Consider the following 13,017-nt stretch of genomic DNA (forward strand, 5'->3'; position numbering starts at 1 on the left):
TGTATTCAGCACAACAACCTCACCGCAATTTCTGGGCCACAACCTTTTTGGTAAAGAGGATCAGTCAGACAAGTTTAACCAAATGAAAGAAGTCTCCCTTGAAAACTTGGCACATCGCCTGTAAAGCATCAGAATGTCAACTTATGTTTTGAGTTCAAATTCCTGGAACGCGATTCAGAGGCAAATGTTCCGCTAACTGGGCCATGATTGACTACATTTGGTGATGCTCCATTTCAACATATTTACTATATTAAAGAAATGATGGGACACAAGTAGATTGTGTTATAAAAGAAGTGATCAATGTAAGCTCCTAAGAAAAGAAGTCATCCAATGAACTGGATACAGAAGAGATACAGGAACGAGGACCTCAAAATAAATGCTAAAATCAAATAATATTAAGCACTGAAAAAATTGAATATGTAAAATAATACATATGTAATATTTGAAAAAATCAATCAGAAAGAAAAGGAAACTTGTAGGTTCCCAGGCCTAGCACATCCCTGAGTATCAGCAATTGCACTAATTCCTCTGGTACTGTATTCCGTAATCCTCTATGTGTATGTGTGCTCGCGACCAGAAGTGAAACTTCCTCTGGCAGTGACTCAGCCACTTACTGGTCCACTGAGAACAGATGGAGATGATATAATGATGGATAAGATGATAATTGTCAACTTTGAAGTGTTTTGTTTTTTTGGAGTGGGGTTAGGGATCAGAAAAGTCTTTTAGAAAGAAGTCTGACAGAAAGCCTAATTCAGCATTGGAAACGAAGAAAAAGTATTGGGTACAATGAACTTCCCAAGTTCTAGCTGATTTCCAACTTTTAAAAAAAGTAGTTACTTTTTGATTGGGGGTAGGAATTGATTGGGAGGAATGACAAAGAAATTAGGAGAACTATTTTTATTACACAGATAGTAGTAGTTGCCTGGAATACAATTCTATGGTCGTGGTAGGGGACAATAGAATAGGGACGTTTAAGAGACTCTTAGATAGGCACATGGATGTAAGAAAAATGGAGGGTATGGGTTGTGTAGGAGGGAAGGGTTAGATTTATTGTGAAGTAGGTTTATATTGGTTGCACAACATAGTGGGCTGAAGGGTCTGTACTGTTCTATTTTCTATGAATCTGGAGACATGAGCAATTGCAGACTCTGGAATCTGGAGCTAAATTTAAACTTCTGGAATAATTGAGTGAGTGGAATATCATCTGGATGGTGACACAGGTTTTATGTCATCTTTAAATTTGCCTTGATACCTCTGTTGGCAGAATCTCAGACAGCGTAGAGGATTGAGATAGATCGGATAGTTAAGAGGTGTTGCAAAACAAATTTGCAAGAAAAAAGAATTGATTGTGGACTTCAGGAAGGAGAGATTGAGAGAACACATACAGACTTCAATGAGTGGCGGGATGGGTGAGCAGTTTCAAGTTCCTGTGCATCAAAATTTCAGAGAACCTATGTTGGGTCCAACGCATTGATGTAATTATGCATTACTGTAATTCATTAGGAGTTTTAAATTTGGTATTTATTTTATTTTATTTAGAGATACAGCACAGAATAGGCCCTTTGAGCTGCACCACCCTGCAACTCACTGATTTAACTCTTAGTCTAATCACAGAACATGTGACCTACTAATTGGTACGTCTTTCCTACTAATCGGTACACCCATAAAAGCCCACACACTCATGGGAAGGAATGCAGAAACTTGCTTATAGAGGACGCCAGAAATGAGCTCTGAACTCCAATGTCCCGAACTGCACTGACCACTAAACTAGATTGTGGTGTACGTCACCAAAGATACTTACACGTCTCTACAAATGTACAATGGAGAGCATTCTGACGGATTGCACCATCATCTGGTGTAGAGGCTCCAATGTGCAGAACCGAATGAGCTGCTGAGCGCTGTAAACTCAGCCAGCTTCATTACAGGCACGACTTGCCCCACCATCGAGGACATCTTCAAAAGGCACTCCTCAAGAAGACTGATCCATCATTAAGGACCCTCAGGATCCCAGATATGCGTTTTCTTATTACTACCATTGGCGAGGAGGCATAGGAGCCTGAAGACCTACGCTCAGTGTTTTAGGAACAGATATTTCTCCTCTGTCATTAGATTTCCAATTGGTCTAAGTTCATGAGCACTACCTCGTTATTCCTCTTGCATACCTATTTATTTTTTCAGTAATTTTTCAATCTTGCACTGTACTAGTGTCACAGAACAACAAATTTCATGACCGAGAGTTCCAAGAAAAAGTTTGTGAACCTGGTTTTCTGCATTAATTACCCATAAAATATGGTTTGAGCTTCATCTAGACCAACAATAATAGACCAACACAATCTGCCTAAACTAATAAAACACAAACAATTGTATTTTTCATGTCTCTAGAACACATTGTTTAATTATTTGCAGTTCAGGCTAGAAAAAGTATGTGAACCCTTGTATTTAGTAACTGGTAGAACCTCCTTTAGGAGCAAAAGCCTCCACAAAATGTTTCCTGAAGCTGCTGATCAGAATTGCACAATGGTGAGGAGGACTTTTAGACCATTTGTCCATACAAAATTGTTCCAGTTCATCAATATTTCTGGGATACCTTACATGAACAGCCTTCTTTAGGTTATGCCACAACATCTCAATTAGGTTAAGGTCAGGACTCTGACTTGGTCATTCCAAAACATGAATGTTCTTTTTTAAACCATTCTATTGTTGATTTACTCTTGCGTTTTGGATTTTTGTCTTGTTGCATCACCCAGCTCTATAAGGCTTCAGGTGACAGAGCACTACCCTGACATTTTTGGAGAGCAGTGGTTTCCTCCATGGTGTCTTTCCATTAACATCATTCTTGTTCAGTGTTTTTCTTATAGTGGACACATGAACGGAGACTTTAGCATGTCCTAGAGATTTTTGCAGGTCTTTTGCTGTTAACTTTGGGTTCTTTCTTATCTCCTTCAACACTGCACGTTGTGCTCTTGGTGTGATCTTTGCAGATGTCCACTTCCAGGGAGAGTAGTAACAGTACTGAATTTCCTCCATTTGTAGACAATTTCTTTTACTGTAGACTGATAAACACTGTAGTCTTAGAAATGCTTTTATAGTATTTTCCAGCTTCATGCATCTCTACAATTCTTCTTCTAAGGCCCTCTGAAAGGTGTTTTAATTGAGGCACGGTGCACATAAACAGAAGAGCAGGCTCTGTCAGTAACCTGACTTTGTGTGTCTTTTTTATAGGGCAGGGTACCTCTACAACTCTCATCTCATTGATTGGAACAACTGAGTTCAAATAACTTTTGTAGAAGGCATTATCCCAGAGTTTCACATACTTTTTTTGAACTTAGATTGTGATTGTTTAAATAGTGTACAATTAGAAGAAGTACAATTGTTTGTGTTTTAGGCAGATTGTATTTGTCTATTATTATGACTTAGATGAAGATTAGTAACATAGAAAAACGTAGAAACATAGAAAACCTACTGCACAATACAGGCCCTTTGGTCCACTAAGCTGTGCCAAACATGTCCTTATCTTAGAACTACCTAAGCTTATGCACAGCCCTCTTTTTCTAAGCTCCATGTACCTATCCAGGAGTCTCTTAAAATACCCTAACATTTCTGCCTCCACCACTGCCGCCGGAGCCCATTCCACGCACTCACCACTCTCTGCGTAAAACTTACCTCTGACATTTCCTCTGTACCTACTTCCAAGCACCTTAAAACTGTGTCCTCATGTTAGCCATTTCAGACCTAGGAAAAGCCTCTGACTCTCCACACAATCAATGCCTCTCATCATCTTGTACACCTCTATCAGGTCACCTCTCATCCTCCATCACTCCAAGGAGAAAAGGCTGAGTTCACTCAACCTATTCTCATAAGGCATGCTCCCCAATCCAGGCAACATCCTTGACGATCTCCTCTGCACCCTTTCTATGGTTTCCACATTCTTCCTGTAGTGAGATGACCAGAACTGAGCACAGTACTCCAAGTGGGGTCTGACCAGTGTTGTTTTCTAGCTGCAACATTACCTCTCGGCTCCTAAACTCAATCCCATGGTTGATGAAGGCCAATGCACCTATGCCTTCTTAACCACAGAATCAACCTGCGTAGCAGCTTTGAGTGACCACATTTTAATTTAATTAATGCAGAAAACCAGGTAATTGCAAAGGGTGCACAAACTTTTTCTTGCAACTGTACGTCGTTGATTATAAATCTGTGATTCTGATGGTCACTGTTTTGGGTTGTGACCCTGCATCAGGACTGAGAATAGAAAGGGAGGATAATATTAGATTACTGGGGATTGAGTAGCATCTGTGATGGTTTGATGGTAAAATAGTTTTTATTATCATAACTTAACAATTTAATTTGCCTTCAGGTCTATTCTCTGTACTGACCTGGAATGTCTACATTTCTGCTCCCCTAGCAGATGCTGCTCAACCTGCTAAGTTCCTCCAACAGATTGTTTGTTGCGCCAGGTTCCAACACTGCAGTTTCTTGTGTCTTAACTTTTAACATCCTGTTAATGACTTGGATATAGGGTTAAATAGTTATGTACCCAATTTTTCAGGTGACAGAAATTTAAGAAGGGCAGTAAGTAATATAGATTAAGAAGATACTTGTAAAGATACAATAATGAATTAAGGGTAGATGGATGAAGTTTGGCATGACCAAGTGCAAGTTTATTTTGGGCCCAAGAAAGGTAAAGTAGAGTACTTCCTAAATGGTGAGAGAAAGCAAGAGAAATGACGTAAATACTGTACCATTAAAAACGCAGTGGTTTTCCTTGTAAGTCTTCAGTGCATTGCCGTTTTGTGTGAATTGTGCAGTTTGATGAAGTGCACTTCCTGTCACAATACAGACCAGTGAACAGCAGGTATTTCAAGTTTAAGTTGGTAAATTGGTTTATTATCGTCACATGTACTGAGGTACAGTGGAGAAGCTTTATTTTGCATATGTCATCTATACAGATCATTTATCCCAGCAGTCTATTGAGATAGTACAGGGGTAAACAATAACAGAGTGCAGAATAATGTGTTACAGCGGAAGAGCTGTACACTCAGACAAAAAGGTGCAAGGCCATAACAAACAAGAGAAATCTGCAGATGTTTGAAATCCAAGCAACAGACACAAAATGCTGGAGGAACTCAGCAGGCCAGACAGCGTCTGTGGAGAAGAGTATAGTCATTGTTTCAGGCCGAGACCCTTTGGCAGGACTTGAGGAAAACAGAATGGAAGTTAGTGTTAGAAGGTGGGGGGAGGGGAGTGGAGTGAGAAATACAAGATGATAGGTGAAACATGGGCAGGAGGTGGGGGACAGAGTGGTGAAGTTGATTGGTGAAAAAGATAGAGGCTGGAGAAGGGGCAATCTAATAGGAGAGGACAGAAGGCCATGGAAGGAAGAAAAGGGGGAGGCGCACCAAAGGAAGGTGATGGACAGGCAAGGAGATAAGTGAGAGAGGGAAATGGGAATGGGGAATGGTGAAGGTGGGTGGAGGTGGTAGAGGGGGTGCCATTACCAGAAGTTTGAGAAATCGATGTTCACACCATCAGGTTGGAGGCTACCCAGATGGACTATAAAGTGTTGCTCCTCCAACGTAAGTTGGCCTCATTGCGACGGAGGCAATGGATGGATATGTCGGAATGTGAATGGCAAGTGGAATTAAAATGGGTGGCTACTGAGAGATCCTGCATTTTCTGGCGAGCAGAGCATAGGTGCTCAGTGAAATGGTTTTCCAATCTATGCCAACTCTCAATAATATACATGAAGCCACAGTGGGAGCACTGGATACAGTAGATGACCTCAACAGACTCACAGAAATGTCACCTCACCTGGAAGGACTGATTGGGCCCTGAATGATAGTGAGGGAGGAGGTGTAGGCCGGGTGTAGCACTATTCTGTTTGCAAGGCTAAGTGCCAGGAGGGAGATCAGTGGGGAGAGATTAATGGAAAGGGAGTCGCATAGGGAGCAATCTCTGCAGAAAGTATAATATGGGTGGGGGGGGGGGGGGGGGAGGGAAAGATGTGGTTGGTGGTGGGATCCTGTTGGAGATGGTGGAAGTTACAGAGAAGGCCATAATGTGGTAGATTATGAGATCAAGAGTTGATTTAATCATACTAGGGGACTGTTCAATAGTCAAGTGAATTGAAGGTGTCTTTGAGCCTGGTGGTTTGTGCTTTCGGGCTTTTGTATCTTCTGCCCAGTAGGAGTAAGGAGAATGTTTGGTGGATGGAATTCAGATGGAAAGATGAATTGCTCCATGCTCCTTTAAGCAATGGCAGAAAAATGGGTCATATTTTGTGCTTTAGTTAAATCACTAAGGAATGATGCAGGTGAATCCGGAGACGGACACACCACCACCATATGTTCCTGTACATTGTCTTTTTGCTATGGTTGTTTATATGGGCATGCATGTGAGCTGAAATAAACAACAGGAGGGGGAAGTCAGGGTAGACAGGCTCAGGGCCTCTGACAGAGAAGCAGAAGAAGTGTTAAGGAGTACATACCCTAAAGCAGGAATATTTAAGAAGCTACACTCCCAATTCTAGCTTTACAAAGAACCAAGATTCTCTTAAGTCACAGTGACAGAAATTTGTGATCTTCTGTGGGCAGGGCTTTGCCTATATCCATGCTTTTGTAGATATTAAGTCCACTGTTACCTTAACTTTCCTAGTTTCCAAATCATTCCAGCTATTCTGTGCCTTATTACAGCAGGTAGTTGACAGTTCAGCATGAGATAGGTCTCTAATGATATCTATTTAATAACTTTTCCTTAGGTAGATCCAGTCATGTTGAGCAAAGCCTGCATACTTACCTAAGGTTCAGGGAACAGTAGATTGCACTACCGTTGCATTTTAGACTCTCTTTCTGAACCAGAGCTCTTCATGAATTCTAAGGGTCTTCACTCCTTGATGTATAACTTGTCATGAAAGAAATAAATATTTCATAGTCAAAACTAAGGGATAGTTTGTGTTTCAGCCATCACACTGAAGTCTAGATCTTGATGGATAATTGGGGTCCTTGCCCTCCTTTGGTTTCAGTCTGAGACCCAGTAAGGGAGTGAAGTGGGGTTTCGACAATTGTCGTGAAAGCCCAGTGGAGACTGTAATCCAGCAGGATTAAGAGTGAAAGTCTGAGGTGCTGAAGGAGGAGACTTGTAGCAGACAGCAGTGAAGAGATGCCTGCTCTGAAATGCCAAAATACCTTGATTTCTGCCTGACTCCCAGTCTGCACTTCACCTCTTGTAGGCATAATCAAAAAATACTTCTGAAAACCTCACCCTGAATACATAGAAACCTTAGACAAGCTTTCATAAGGCTAACCATTCAAAGACAGAATAAGCTTTCCTTGGCTATGAAAAACAGGTAATGAAGATTCACAACAACTCTCTTGCTTTATAAAAGTCGTCCTCGTGCCCAGGCATCACAAACATTGCTCCATCTGTAACTGTTCATCAGGGTTTTTAGCACACAAAGACATTATCATTCACTGCAATCCAGTGAAAGTGTAGATGTTGTAATTAAACAGAAGTGTTATAATTAAAGTTCAACAATCTGAGAAAGGCAATGGTGACAATACAGATGTGCTAATTGAGGAGGTATTGAGTCCACAGGAATTTTACCTCGGGGACTAGTGCAATTTCAGTTGTGCTCTTCATGAAAATTGAACTCACCATTCAAACAGTGTTCAAGTCCACCGTGCAAAATCAGGTGACCATCAGCAATGTGGTATTGTGGACAGCAGGACTCTGGACACACTTAATTTTGCAGTGGATTTTTGCTTGTACTGAATTTTGATAACATTTTCATGAAGTGCACCAGTACATTGTAAATGTTTCAAGGCAGGAAAACAAGGAGGGCAGCCTATTTCAGCCATTGCTATTGTGCACCCTTCCAATCAGCTTTGGCCAGCTCCTTTCTCATGCCTCTGTAATTCCCTTTACTCCACTGTAATACTGATATATCTGACTTTATCTTCTCCCTCTCAGACTACATTATGATCATATTATGATCACTGCCTTCTAAGGATGCCTTTACCTTGAACTTCCTAATAAAATCTGATTCATTACACAACACTCAATCCAGTATTGCCTTTTCCCTAGTGGACTCAACCACAAGGTGCTCTACAAAGTCATCTTGTAGGCATTCTAGCATTAACCTGATTTTCCTAATCTACCTGCATATTGAAATCCCCCATGACTATTGGAGATTTTTACATGCCTTTTCTATCTCTCATTGTAACCTGTAGCCCACATCCTGACTACTGTTTGGGAGCTTGTATACAACTCCCATCAGGGGTATTTTTACCCTTGCAGTTTCTTCACTCTGCCCACAAGGACTCTACATCTTCTGGTCCCATGTCACTTCTTTCTAAGGATTTGATTTAATTTTTTTTTACCAACAGAGCCACCCTGTCACTCTGCTTACCTGCCTGTCCTTCTGAAACAATGAGTGTCCTTGAATGTTTATCTCCCAACTGTGATCTTCTTTCAGCCATGACTCTGTGATGTCCTCAACATCATACATGCCAAACTCTAACTGCACTATAAGATCATCTACCTTATTGTGTATACTGTGTGCTTTCAAATATAACACCTTTAGTTCTGTATTCATCATCTTTTTTGATTTTGGCCCCTGTTACACTTTAACTTATTCCACGGACTGCAATTTTGCCCTATCATCTGTCTGTTCTTCCTCAGTGTCACTACATACTGCATCTACTTGTATACCATCTTCAGCCCTATCATTCTGGTTCTGTCCCCTTGCCAAATTAGTTTAAATCCTCCACAATGGCTCTAGCAAACCTGCCTACAAGGATATTGGTCCCCTTGAGTTCAGGTGTACCCTGTCCCTTTTGTGCAGGTCATAGCTTCCCCAAAGGAGATCTTGATGATCCAGAAATCTAAAGCCCTGCCCCCTGCACCAACTCCTCAGTCATGCATTCATCTGACATATCATTCTATTTTTACCCTCATTGGCATGTGGCTCAGCAGCAATCCAGAGATTACTACCCAGGAGTTTGTGCTTTTCAGCTTTCTACCTAACTCCCTATATTATCTCTTCAGGACCTCCTTCCATTTCCTAACTTTGTTGCTGATACCAATATGTACCATGACTTCTGGCTGTTCACTCTCCCCCTTTAGAATGCTGTGGACCCATTCTGAGACATCCCTAACCCTGGCACCTGGGAGGCAACATACCACCAGGATTTCTCTTTCACGTCCACAGAATCTTCTGTCTGCTGCTCTAATTGTGGAATTCCCTATCAATACTGCACTCCTCTTCTTCCCTTCCCTTCTGATCTACAGAGCTAGATTCAGTGCCAGAGACCTGGTTGCTGTGGCTACCCCCCCCCCCCATAAGCTGCCCCCCCAACAGTATCCAAAATGAAATACTGAGAATGGTATCACTGAGAATGAAAATACTGAAAATGGAATTACTGAGAATGGCCACAGGGGTACTCTGCACTGAATGTGTATTCCCTTTCCCTCTCCTGACAGTTACCCAGGTACCTACCTCTTGCAACTAAGGGGTGACTACCTCCTTGTAGTCCTATCTATCACCTCTTTATTTTTCCGTATGACCTAAAGTCATCGAGCTGCAGCTCTATTTCCTTAACACTGTGACTGTCTAAGGAGCTGAAGCTTGGTGCACTTCATGCAGATATAGTTATCAGGGTCTCTGAGTTCCCATATCTCATACAAAGAACATAGACTCTGGGCCCATTCTCAGCTCACTAGCTACGCACTAATAGACATAGAAAGAGGGAAAAAAATATTTAGAAGCTCTGCCTGTGCTTGCTCTAGCTTTTGAGCTGAAGTCTCCCACTCTAACATTGGTTCACTCCAACAGCGGCTGCTCTGGTTACACCTTTCTTTTATTGGCTGAAGTAAAACTCATTCCCAACGAGACTTATTCTTTTCAAATGATTCCTGCCTTGCAACAATGCCTTTCTCTCATTCACTGTGAACAAACAAGGTCAGCCATACAAAAAAAGTCTTTAGTGGAAGACTGAGGTTTAGCCTTCAGAATAAATCCGTCTCTCGTTCGTCTCCTGATATTAATGTATACTTGTGCATATCTGACTGTCAGTAAAAGCATGCATCAAGGCGAGGGCCATGAAATACCATTAAGACTTACAGCAGACCCTTCAATCTATCATTCTGGTCATCAAATCATTTTCTATACTAATTCCATTTCCCAGTACTTGGTCTTGTATGCTATACTCATCTAAATTCTTTTTAAGTGCTGGTTGTCTCCACCAGCCCATCAGGTGGTGGTTTTCAGATTTCAATCACTGTCTGGGAACAAAATAATACCCTTGAATCTCCTACCATTTACCTTACTCTGTTACCTCTAGATGCCTCTGCTAATGGTCTGTTTATCCCTCTCTGCCCCTCATAATTTTGTGTACCTCAGTCAGGTAAAAACTCTGGTGAATTTCCTCTACATCACAAAGGCTGAATACTCAGGAATGTGCGGTGTGCACACCAGTTCATTGGTGTTGTCACAGGCATCTTCAACAATTCACTCATCCAGGCTGCTGTCCCCATATGCTTCAAATCAGCCACCATCACTGCACCTCAGAACTAAATGACTACTGCCCATCATCATGAAGTGCTTTGAATGATTGATGATGGTACTTATCAAAATCTCCATTCCTGCCACACTGGACACTCACCAATATGCTTACTGACAGAACTGCTCTATGACAGACTCCATAGCATCTGTCATGCATCTGGCCCTGACACACCTAGAAAACAAGGACTCTGTTGCTGGTTCTGGATTTCAGTTTGGCATTCAACACCATTATCTTCAGACACTGGTGAACAAACTCCTACTCCTTGGTCTAAACACACTGCTGTGCACCTGGGTGTTGGACTTCCTAACTAAGAGACCTGATAGTCAAGATGCACAACTGTATCTCCCTCCCATTCATCTTCAACAGAGGTGCCCCGAGGACCGTGTGCTGAGCCCATTGCTGTACATTCTCATCACACATGACAACACGGCCAAGCACCCAAGTAATCACATCATTAAGTTCGCTGATGACATGACAGTGGTGGGGCTCATCACCAACAACGATGAGATGGACTACAGAGAGGAGATGGAAGAGTGCCAGGCAAATTAGCTCTTCCTCAATGTCAACAAGATAGAGGAGATGGTTATCAATCTAAGGAGAACTTGTACTACTCACAACCCTCTTAACATCGGAAGCTGTTTCAATTCCAGTGTACACATCTCGCACAACCTCTCATGGTCCTCGAATACATTATACACCATCAGGAGAGCTCACCAATACCATACTTTCTGAAGAGAGCTGAACTATGCACATCATTCTACAGATGCATTCTATGCATCGCAGCATAGTACGGAAACATCACTGCAGCAGACAGCAAGGTTCTGCAACAGGTAGTCAAAACTGTTCCACACATCATCAGCACAAAACTACCACGATCAAGGACATGTATACCAGTAACATCATAAAGGATCCCTCCCAACCTGCTCGTGGACCTATCAGAGAGGAGATTATATAGCATCTATGCCAGGACCACTAGACTCAGACTCAAAAACAGTTTCTTTCCCTGATCGGTAAGGCTGATCAATACCTCCACCCATTAGCCCAGCTCTCCACAGCTCCCACTAATTTATCATTTCATGTCAGAGTCAGCTTATATATGGATACTACTGTGTATGTATCATTTTATGGCCATGCAATCAATCTATGTATATAAGCTGTCTTATGTTTTCATATTTATTGTGTTCTTTATCTTACTGTGTTTTTTTTTGGTGCCATATCAGATCTGGAGTAACAATTATTTCATTCTCCTTTACACTTGTGAACTGGAAATATGATTAAACAATCTTGATTCTAAGAGTATGTTCTTTGGATGGAATAGTCACATGATAATGCATTGCCTCAGTAATTTATAAATATGATTTTCTAACTGATGAAGAGTTTCATCCCAAAATGTCGACTGTTTATTCATTTCCACAGATGCTGCCTGACTTGTTGAGATCCTCCAGCATTTTGAGTGTGTTGCTCTGAATTTCCAGCATATGATCGGTGTATTGTTACTCTTGGAATCAATGCCATACTTAAGCAAGCGTGCATGCTCAAGTAATTCAATGGATGACAATGCTTACATTGACAGGGACTGTTGTACTTGAAAATTTAGAAGAAAAGGTAGAAAGTGGGTATCTCTGATAATAAAGGATGAAATCAGAAAGGAAGTCAGAAAAGACATTCATTTATAAAAATCACAATATAGAATTAGTTTTGGTAGAAACTGGAAATATTTAAATGTGCATTTAATATTTTAGTAATATAAATATATATGAGCATTTTTGTTTACATAATGCATTGCAGGTTATATGCAAAAATAAGTGAATTGCATATGTCATTACGCTACCATGTGGGACGTGTGCACCTCACTTAAAGTAAGTACAAAGTTAAAGTTCAAAGTTAGACTCACATTTTGGGCTATCTGTCTGTTCCTTTAAATTAGTTTTATGTTTTGGAATTACAAAGCAAAACAGCGGCGAAGAGGTGTTTTTAAAACAAACCCGAGGTGGCTACCTACTTGTTGAAGCCCAGTTAGATGTTCCAATTTTTTTAAAGTGCAGCGAGAAATGGTCAAATTTAAAAATTCTTTGAAACAGCATGTCTTCTTTGAAAAAAGAAAGACAGTTGAGTTTAAAAAAAGGGCAGAATACAGAAGAATTCACGAGTTCATAAACAGTGACTATCATTGATAATAATCATTAAAAAAGAGTAGGAATAGCTGGTTACATCAGAAAGATTGACACATTTGATTACACTAAAGGAAACTGGAATATGTATACTGAACAGATTGAGCAGTATTTTAAAGCAAATGGAATAGCCAATGAGAAACAAGTGCCAGTTTTGCTGAGTGCATTGTATTTAAAGATATACAGTTTGCTTTGAAGCTTAATGGCTTCAACTAATCTAGCTGAAATGAACTTTGCTGATAGGAAATGAATGCAGGAACATTTAGAACTGAAGCCATTGTTGA

The 13,017-nt window shown here is 40.9% G+C and overlaps 1 protein-coding gene across 7 annotated transcripts in view; it reads left to right on the forward strand.

The window, feature by feature from the left end:
- The window catches only part of ptchd1 (patched domain containing 1), a 70,188-nt gene that overhangs the window by 12,277 nt on the left and 44,894 nt on the right, over positions 1-13,017 (forward strand). For 2 of the 7 annotated variants that reach the window (XM_073046032.1, XM_073046031.1), the window contains exon 1: positions 11,121-11,572. The exons of 4 other annotated variants lie outside the window; for them this stretch is intronic. The gene's annotated coding sequence lies outside the window, so the exon portion shown is untranslated. Of the gene's footprint in view, positions 1-11,120; positions 11,673-13,017 lie in introns of those variants that run through there. One more of the 7 variants, XM_073046030.1, reaches the window with a different exon arrangement.

Source organism: Hemitrygon akajei, chromosome 5 (genome assembly GCF_048418815.1).
Source record: "Hemitrygon akajei chromosome 5, sHemAka1.3, whole genome shotgun sequence".
NCBI lineage: Eukaryota > Metazoa > Chordata > Chondrichthyes > Myliobatiformes > Dasyatidae > Hemitrygon > Hemitrygon akajei.